We start from the raw sequence: 9,465 nt of genomic DNA, 5'->3' as shown, positions 1-9,465 counted from the left end.
ACAGCACCCCAACCCCGACACAACACCCCCGACACCTCCTGAAAAAGGTGCTCTTCGGCCTTCTAGAGCCGACGGGGTCATATATTTGTGAATTATGAGTTAGGTCAGGTATTCAATTATTATTATGTACATATATATATATATATTATTAATTTGTTCATGTTATTAGGTATTCAATTTTTTATTATGTTCATGATGATGATACACACTTAAATTTTTTATTATGTTTATGTTGTACTAGTGTCATTTAGTCTTTGTCATTGCAGGTGTTGACAGATGGTGGGCGCGGGTCGAGAGTGCACCGAGCCTCCTTCCTCGGTGCATGCTGGGAGGTGTGCTGTTATTCCACCCCAACACCTTCGGAGAGCGCGGGTAGACAACATGTAGACACCGGCGGGCGCTTCTTCTTCGGCTGGGAGAGGTCGGGGGAAGACGAGGAGGGGTGCAACTAGAGGTGGGCATGGCGACAGGAGAGGTAGGAAGGTTGCTGCGCCTTCCTCGCCGCCACCCCAGCTGATTCTCCGGACCACCGGAGTGCTCCGTCTCAGGTGGACCCGTCTAACTTGGACCGTCTCGGACTTCGGTCCATGAGCCTCGGGCCGACGAGCCTCGGTCGCCGAGCCTACGTCCGACGAGACTCGGGTCCCAAAGTCTCCGTCCCAGGAGACTCGAGTCCCAGAGTCTTCGTCCCACGTGACTCCGGAGACTAGTGGCCATGCTGATGGTGGCGAGGACACCTTTTCTGATGATAGCTACAACGAGGGTGAGCTAGTTGAGGGGGCAAGAGGGTCTACTAGCATGGTGGTACAAAGCTCCTGTCAGTGCCAGCGACCCGTGACTAGAGGTGGTTGATTGAGCCTAACGGGGAGAAGTAACTAACCACAGCTCAAAAATGACCTACACTTACCATTCTGTCCTCCAAAATGAATAAATATGCTTAGTTAGCTCAAAATGGCATAACTACCTAGGTTAGCTCCAAAATGACCTATTTACCTAGCTTAGCTCTAAAATGACTTACACACTCAACATGTTTACCTAGCTTAGCTAAAAAATGGCATTTTTACCTAACTTAGTTAGAAGAAGAAGAAGATAAAGAAGAGGAGAGGAGAAAAAGAAATAGAAGATAAATTCTTCTTCTTTTTTTCTTCTTCTTTTTCTTCTTTTTCTTCTAGCTAGTCTTCGTCTTCTTCTAACTTTCATCTTTCCTAATTTGCAGATTTGCTTTAGATGAGCAAGCTTGCATTGATGGAGTGTACTCTTCTCCTTGTGCTTCATTTTTGTTTATGGAAACTTGTTTTGGATATGTATGTATGGATATGTTGTTGGAAACCATTGTATGTTGGATATGTTGTTGGAAACTTATATGTCGGATACGTTGTTGGAAACTTATTGTTGGTATGCTTGTTGAAATTATTTTGAAATGTGTATATATATGTGAAATTCTGTCAAATTGAATGAATTTAAGAAAAAACAGAAAAAACAAGGGCTATACAACCACTTTATCGTCTGCTGGCAGAGGACAAAGAGCTTTGTCGTCAGCCAGCAGACGGCAAAGCTGCCACGTGGCAGCTACTTGTGCAACTTGGGGTGCACTGGGCTGGCCTATTTGGCAGCTTTGCTGTCAGCTGGCTGACGACAAAGACCTTTGCATATTTGTCGGTGTTCTGGATACGGGGGTACCCATACTTGCCTGCCTGCGGCCCACAACGTGGCTCCATCGACGGCCTGGTATGGCCCAGCTTCAACATCGACAACTCAAGACCCTCACGAGGGGCCAAGCCTCGCGAAGTGGACAACATCAAGACCTCCAAGGCGATCGGACTTCCCAGGCTGGCTCCTGAGGAGCGGAGATTTCCATGCAAGGTGCACCTCACGAGGCTTAGCTAATGCAAGCTGTGATGACCAAGGCCAGGCGGATGCCAGCGGGCGCAGAGTACCAGTTTCCTCTTTGGTGCAAGGGAGGCAAACAATTGGCGCAGAGTCCCGAGGAATCAGCCAAAGGTTTCCATTATGGTGCAACAAGACCAATACCGCCAGGACGGAGGTCATCACCGAGCCCACCGCAGCGTCACGAACAGAGGCTTTTGCAGGCGAAGACCACTTTAGTTAGGATAGCATGTACTTGTTGTCTCCCTTCAAATCCGGCCGTTGTAGGATCCCTTCCTGCCAACATTTGGGAAGAGGACCAAGGCCACTATAAATAGGGCTTAGCCACCACCATAGAGGGGGATCGAATCCATTCCTTCATCGCCATCTCACCAGCTCACTTGAGCTCAAGAACACCTCACCTCCTGAAGTTGTTCATCCACTGTACTAGTTCATCCTTAGCCCCTCGAGGCAATCCACCACCAAGCTGGAGTAGGGTATTACACCACGAGGTGGCTCGAACCAGGATAAATTGATGTGTCTCTCTGTCCCGTTGAGATCAACACGCTAGGCTGTGAGTATCGCAGGTAGGCAGGCTGGGTAGGTTGAGATCTCCGCACACACCCCAGAGTTCGAACATCTCAAGGGTTTGCGGAACCCGAAATCCAACAATTGGCGCGCCAGGTAGGGGTGTGTCGGAGATCCGTTGCTCCGTCCGCCATATCCCGCTGCCGACTTCGATGGCAGGTGTTCCCTCGTCGACCAGGCTTTTGCGCACCTTTGGGGGAGCCATGGGCCTCCGCGCTTTCACCCCCGCCTTGCGACAGGTGGAGTGGCCACCCAAGTTCAGGCCAGAGATGTCGCCGCGCTATGACGGTGCGGCAGATCCAGCTGGCTTCCTCCAGGCGTACGAGGAGGCAGTTTGGGCGACCGACGGAGAGGACAAGGTGATGGCCAACTAGCTCCCCATGGCCCTCATAGGCGCACTACGCGCCTGGCTGCTCAACTCGTCGGAGTCTTCTGTGGCCTCCTGGGAGGAGCTGCGCGGACCCTTCATTGCACACTTCGCGGCGCTGGCGCTCCCTGTCGCAACTCTCCTGGGTGGCTCGCAGGCACCACCCTCCGACCGCCACATCAAGAAGTTCTACCGCCAAGTAAGTGCCGCCCAGGTGAGCTCGGGGGCTCCGCCGGGTTGGGCGGCGCCTAAGGCTGACCTCACCTTCGACCCAGAAGATCATCCAGCTACTATGCAGGAGCAGGTGTGCTCCTGATGCTCTGCACGCACCCCCACTATCTACAACGTGGCAGTCACCAAGACCCTCATCAACGGTGGAGCCGACCTCAACGTGCTCTTCGTGGAGGCATTCGTCCTTCTTCACGTGCCCCATGGCCGGCTCCGCCCCACCAAGCCCTTCTTTGGGGTCGGTGATGTTTCCACCAGCCCCTAGGGCAAATCCACCTCCCCGTCACTTTCGAGGCTCACGACAACTACCGCATCAAGCTCAACGACTTCGACATTGCCCGGATCAACCTGCCATACAACACCATCCTTGGGTACCTAGCCCTGGCCAACTTCATGGCAGCAACTCATCCAGCCTACAACCTCATGAAGATGCCAGGTAGCAGCGGTGTCCTCACGGTGGCAGGGGACACCAAGGATGCGTTGTAGGCCCTCAAGCTCGTCTTCAGGACCACGACGTCCGTGCAGCCAAGCGAGAAAGGGGGCCCTGAGGCTTTGGGGGCGGCACCAGCCAAGAAGAAGAAGTTGTTTTCCCAAGACCGAGCCGAGACAACGCAAGTGCCAATTGATGAAGATGGGGCATCAAGCGCCACCTTCACCATAGGAGCTGACCTCCCCCAGGACAAAGAGAAAGCATTGGTCAGCTTCTTGCGCGCCAACAAGGAAGTGTTTGCATGGGAGCCCAAGGACCTGGTCGGGATTCCAAGGGGAATAATCGAGCATCACCTGAGGGTATGCCCAAACGTGTTCCTAGTGAAGAAGAAGGCCTGACGACAGTCCACCAAGAAGCAGGCGTTCATCGTCCAAGAAACCCGCATGTTGCAGGATGCTGGAGTTATTCGGGAGGTGCAGTACCCGGAGTGGCTGGCAAACCCAGTCATCGTCCCCAAGAAAGGAGGGAAGGAGCGCATGTGTGTAGACTTCACCAACCTCAACAAGGCTTGCCCCCAGGATCCCTTCCCGCTTCCGCGCATCGACCAAATCATCAACTCCACCACTGAGTGCGACCTGCTGTGCTTTTTGTATGCCTTCTGGGCTACCACCAGATCAAGATGGCCGTGCAAGATGTGGAGAAGATGGCATTCCTGACCCCCTGCTGGGTGTACTGCTACACATGCATGCCTTTCGGGCTGCTTAATGCCGGGGCTACCTTCCGGCGGCTGATGCACATCGCCCTGGGCCGGCAGCTCGGGAGGAATGCTGAGGCTTATGTTGATGACATAGTGGTGAAATCTCGGGAGGCGAAGACCCTGATTGAGGATCTGAAGGAAATGTTTGCCTGCCTATGCAAGGTGGACCTGCGGCTCAATCCCGAGAAGTGCGTGTTCGAGGTTTCCTCTGGCAAGCTGCTGGGTTTCCTAGTGTCGCACAAAGGAATCGAGGCCAATCCGAAGAAGGTCAAGGCCATAGAAGACATGAGCCCTCCTCACATGCTTAAAGGAGATGCAGAAGCTGGCGGGCTGCATGACCTTTCTGGGGCGCTTCATCTCCAAGCTGGGGGAGCGCGCCCTCCGGTTCTTCAAGCTGATGAAAAAGAAGGTGCCGTTTGAGTGGACCCCTGAAGCTGATGCGGTCTTTCAAGACCTCAAGAGATACCTGACCAGCCCACTGGTGATGGTGGCACCACGCCCTCTCGAGCCCCTGGTGCTCTATTTGGCCACCACCCCTCACTCCGCCAGCGCCGCTCTGGTGGCGCTAAGAGAAGAGCGCCCGATCAAGGACCCTCAGCAGGGCGCCCGGTCACCAAGCGAAGTGTAGCAGCTTCCGGATGGTGCTCCTGAGAGCTCGGCTGACTTAACAGCCAACATCCCTCCCGAGGCTCAAACCGACCCTTCGGCCGGAGGGGCTCCTGAGGCTGAGGCTTGCGAGGCCGTAGCCGATGCGACAGGTGATGGGACCCCCGAAGGTCAGCATCCTCTAGAGACACAAGACCTCACCAACACCTCCTCCCTCGTCGAGCACCTGGTCTACTTCATTAGCGCGGTGCTACGGGAGGCACCGGCACGCTACCCCATGCCCCAAAAGCTCTTGCTCGCACTCCTCGTCACCTCCCGAAAGCTACGCCACTACTTCTAGGGCCACCCCATCAAGGTCGTTTCAGCCTACCCACTGGAGAGGGTGCTCCGGAGCCCTAACACCGCCGGGTGGGTTGCAGAGTGGAACATCGAGCTTCAGGCGTTCCAGCTTGATTTCAGCACCACCAAGGTCATTAAGGGCGCGACCCTTGCAGATTTCATGGCGGAATGGACTGACGTCCCTGACCCTGGAATGTGCGAGGACCGCTCCCTCTTGCCTGGAGACGAGGCGCCAGACGGGTGGATCATGTACTTCGATGATGCGTTCTCACTGTAAGGCGCGGGGGCTGGAGCCGTCCTCATCTCACCCGCCAAGGAAAAGCTCTACTACGCTGTACAACTCTGTTTCCAGCAGGGCGAAAAGGTCTCCAACAACATCGCACAGTACAAAGGCTTGCTCGCCGGCCTCAGAGCCGCAGCAACACTGGGGGTGAAGCGTCTCACCATCAAGGGCGATTCCCAGCCTCATCAACTTCTCCAACAAAGAGTACACACCCAAGGACGAGCACATGGAGGCATACCTGGAAGAGGTACGCAAAATGGAGAAATGGTTCCTGGGCTTGGAACTGTTGGGTTTCGTAGTAATTTCAAAAAATTTCCTACGCGCACACAGGATCATGTGATGCATAGCAACGAGAGGAGAGTGTTGTCTACGTACCCAACGCAGACCGACTGCGGAAGCAATGACACGACGTAGAGGAAGTAGTCGTACGTCTTCACGATCCAACCGATCAAGCACCGAAACTACGGCACCTCCGAGTTCGAGCACACGTTCAGTTTGATGACGATCCCCGGACTCCGATCCAGCAAAGTGTCGGGGAAGAGTTTCGTCAGCACAACGGCGTGGTGACGATCTTGATGAACTACAGCAGCAGGGCTTCGCCTAAACTCCGCTACAGTATTATCGAGGAATATGGTGGCAGGGGGCACCGCACACGGCTAAGGAATCGATCACGTGGATCAACTTGTGTCAACTTGTGTGTTTAGAGGTGCCCCTGCCTCCGTATATAAAGGAGGAGAGGAGGGGAGGCTGGCCGGCCAAAGAGGGAGGCGCAGGAGAGTCCTACTCCCTCTGGGAGTAGGATTCCTCCCCCCAATCCTAGTCCAACTAGGATTCCTCGGAGGGGAAGGGAGAGAGGGGGGCCGGCCACCTTCTCCTAGTCCTAATAGGACTAGGGGAGGGGAAACAGGCGCAGCCACCTTGGGCTGCCCCTTTCTCCTTTCCACTAAGGCCCATGATGGCCCATATGGCTCCCGGGGGGTTCCGGTAACCTCCCGGTAACCCGGTAAAATCCCGATTTCACCCGGAACACTTCCGATGTCCAAACATAGGCTTCCAATATATCAATCTTTACGTCTCGACCATTTCGAGACTCCTCGTCATGTCCGTGATCACATCCGGGACTCCGAACAACCTTCGGTACATCAAAATGCATAAACTCATAATATAACTGTCATCGTAACCTTAAGCGTGCGGACCCTACGGGTTCGAGAACAATGTAGACATGACCGAGACATGTCTCTGGTCAATAACCAATAGCGGGACCTGGATGCCCATATTGGCTCCTACATATTCTACGAAGATCTTTATCGGTCAGACCGCATAACAACATACGTTGTTCCCTTTGTCATCGGTATGTTACTTGCCCGAGATTCGATCGTCGGTATCTAATACCTAGTTCAATCTCGTTAACGGCAAGTCTCTTTACTCGTTCCGTAATACATCATCTCACAACTAACATATTAGTTGTAATGCTTGCAAGGCTTATGTGATGTGTATTACCGAGAGGGCCCAGAGATACCTCTCCGACAATCGGAGTGACAAATCCTAATCTCGAAATACGCCAACCCAACATCGACCATTGGAGACACCTGTAGTACTCCTTTATAATCACCCATTTACGTTGTGACGTTTGGTAGTACCCAAAGTGTTCCTCCGGTAAACGGGAGTTGCATAATCTCATAGTCGTAGGAACATGTATAAGTCATGAAGAAAGCAATAGCAACATACTAAACGATCAGGTGCTAAGCTAATGGAATGGGTCATGTCAATCAGATCATTCTACTAATGATGTGACCTCGTTAATCAAATAACAACTCATTGTTCATTGTTAGGAAACATAACCATCTTTGATTAACGAGCTAGTCAAGTAGAGGCATACTAGTGACACTCTGTTTGTCTATGTATTCACACATGTATTATGTTTCCGGAAAATACAATTCTAGCATGAATAATAAACATTTATCATGATTATAAGGAAATAAATAATAACTTTATTATTGCCTCTAGGGCATATTTCCTTCAGTCTCCCACTTGTACTAGAGTCAATAATCTAGATTACACTGTAATGAATCTAACACCCATGGAGCTTTGGTGCTGATCATGTTTTGCTCGTGGAAGAGGCTTAGTCAACGGGTCTGCAATATTCAGATCCGTATGTATCTTGCAAATCTCTATGTCTCCCACCTGGACTAGATCCCGGATGGAGTTGAAGCGTCTCTTGATGTGTTTGGTCCTTTTGTGAAATCTGGATTCCTTTGCCAAGGCAATTGCACCAGTATTGTCACAAAAGATTTTCATTGGACCCGATGCACTAGGTATGACACCTAGATCGGATATGAACTCCTTCATCCAGACTCCTTCATTTGCTGCTTCCGAAGCAGCTATGTATTCCGCTTCACATGTAGATCCCGCTACGACGCTTTGTTTAGAACTGCACCAACTGACAGCTCCACCGTTTAATGTAAACACGTATCCGGTTTGCGATTTAGAATCGTCCGGATCAGTGTCAAAGCTTGCATCAACGTAACCTTTTACGATGAGCTGTTTGTCACTTCCATATACGAGAAACATATCCTTAGTCCTTTTCAGGTATTTCAGGATGTTCTTGACCGCTGTCCAGTGATCCATTCCTGGATTACTTTGGTACCTCCCTGCTAAACTTATAGCAAGGCACACATCAGGTCTGGTACACAGCATTGCATACATGATAGAGCCTATGGCTGATGCATAGGGAACATCTTTCATATTCTCTCTATCTTCTGCAGTGGTCGGGCATTGAGTCTTACTCAATTTCACACCTTGTAACACAGGCAAGAACCCTTTCTTTGCTTGATCCATTTTGAATTTCTTCAAAATTTTGTCAAGGTATGTGCTTTGTGAAAGTCCAATTAAGCGTCTTGATCTGTCTCTATAGATCTTAATGCCTAATATGTAAGCAGCTTCACCGAGGTCTTTCATTGAAAAACTTTTATTCAAGTATCCCTTTATGCTATCCAGAAATTCTATATCATTTCCAATCAGTAATATGTCATCCACATATAATATCAGAAATGCTACAGAGCTCCCACTCACTTTCTTGTAAATACAGGCTTCTCCAAAAGTCTGTATAAAACCAAATGCTTTGATCACACTATCAAAACGTTTATTCCAACTCCGAGAGGCTTGCACCAATCCATAAATGGATCACTGGAGCTTGCACACTTTGTTAGCTCCCTTTGGATCGACAAAACCTTCTGGTTGCATCATATACAACTCTTCTTCCAGGAATCCATTCAGGAATGCAGTTTTGACATCCATTTGCCAAATTTCATAATCATAAAATGCGGCAATTGCTAACATGATTCAGACGGACTTAAGCATCGCTACGGGTGAGAAGGTCTCATCGTAGTCAATTCCTTGAACTTGCCGAAAACCTTTTGCGACAAGTCGAGCTTTGTAGACAGTAACATTACCATCAGCGTCAGTCTTCTTCTTAAAGATCCATTTATTCTCAATCGCTTGCCGATCATCGGGCAAGTCAACCAAAGTCCATACTTTGTTCTCATACATGGATCCCATCTCAGATTTCATGGCTTCTAGCCAATTTGCGGAATCTGGGCTCACCATCGCTTCTTCATAGTTCGTAGGTTCATCATGATCTAGTAGCATGACCTCCAGAACAGGATTACCGTACCACTCTGGTGCGGATCTTACTCTGGTTGATCTACGAAGTTCAGTAGTATCTTGATCTGAAGTTTCATGATCATTATCATTGGCTTCCTCACTAACTGGTGTAGGTGTCACTGAAACAGTTTTCTGTGATGAACTACTTTCCAGTAAGGGAGCAGGTACAGTTACCTCGTCAAGTTCTACTTTCCTCCCACTCACTTCTTTCGAGAGAAACTCCTTCTCTAGAAATGATCCATTCTTAGCAACAAATGTTTTGCCTTCGGATCTATGATAGAAGGTGTACCCAACAGTTTCCTTTGGGTATCCTATGAATACACATTTCTCCGATTTGG

Source organism: Triticum dicoccoides, chromosome 6B (assembly GCF_002162155.2).
Source record: "Triticum dicoccoides isolate Atlit2015 ecotype Zavitan chromosome 6B, WEW_v2.0, whole genome shotgun sequence".
Lineage (NCBI taxonomy): Eukaryota > Viridiplantae > Streptophyta > Magnoliopsida > Poales > Poaceae > Triticum > Triticum dicoccoides.
Note: the sequence above shows the minus strand (reverse complement) of the source record.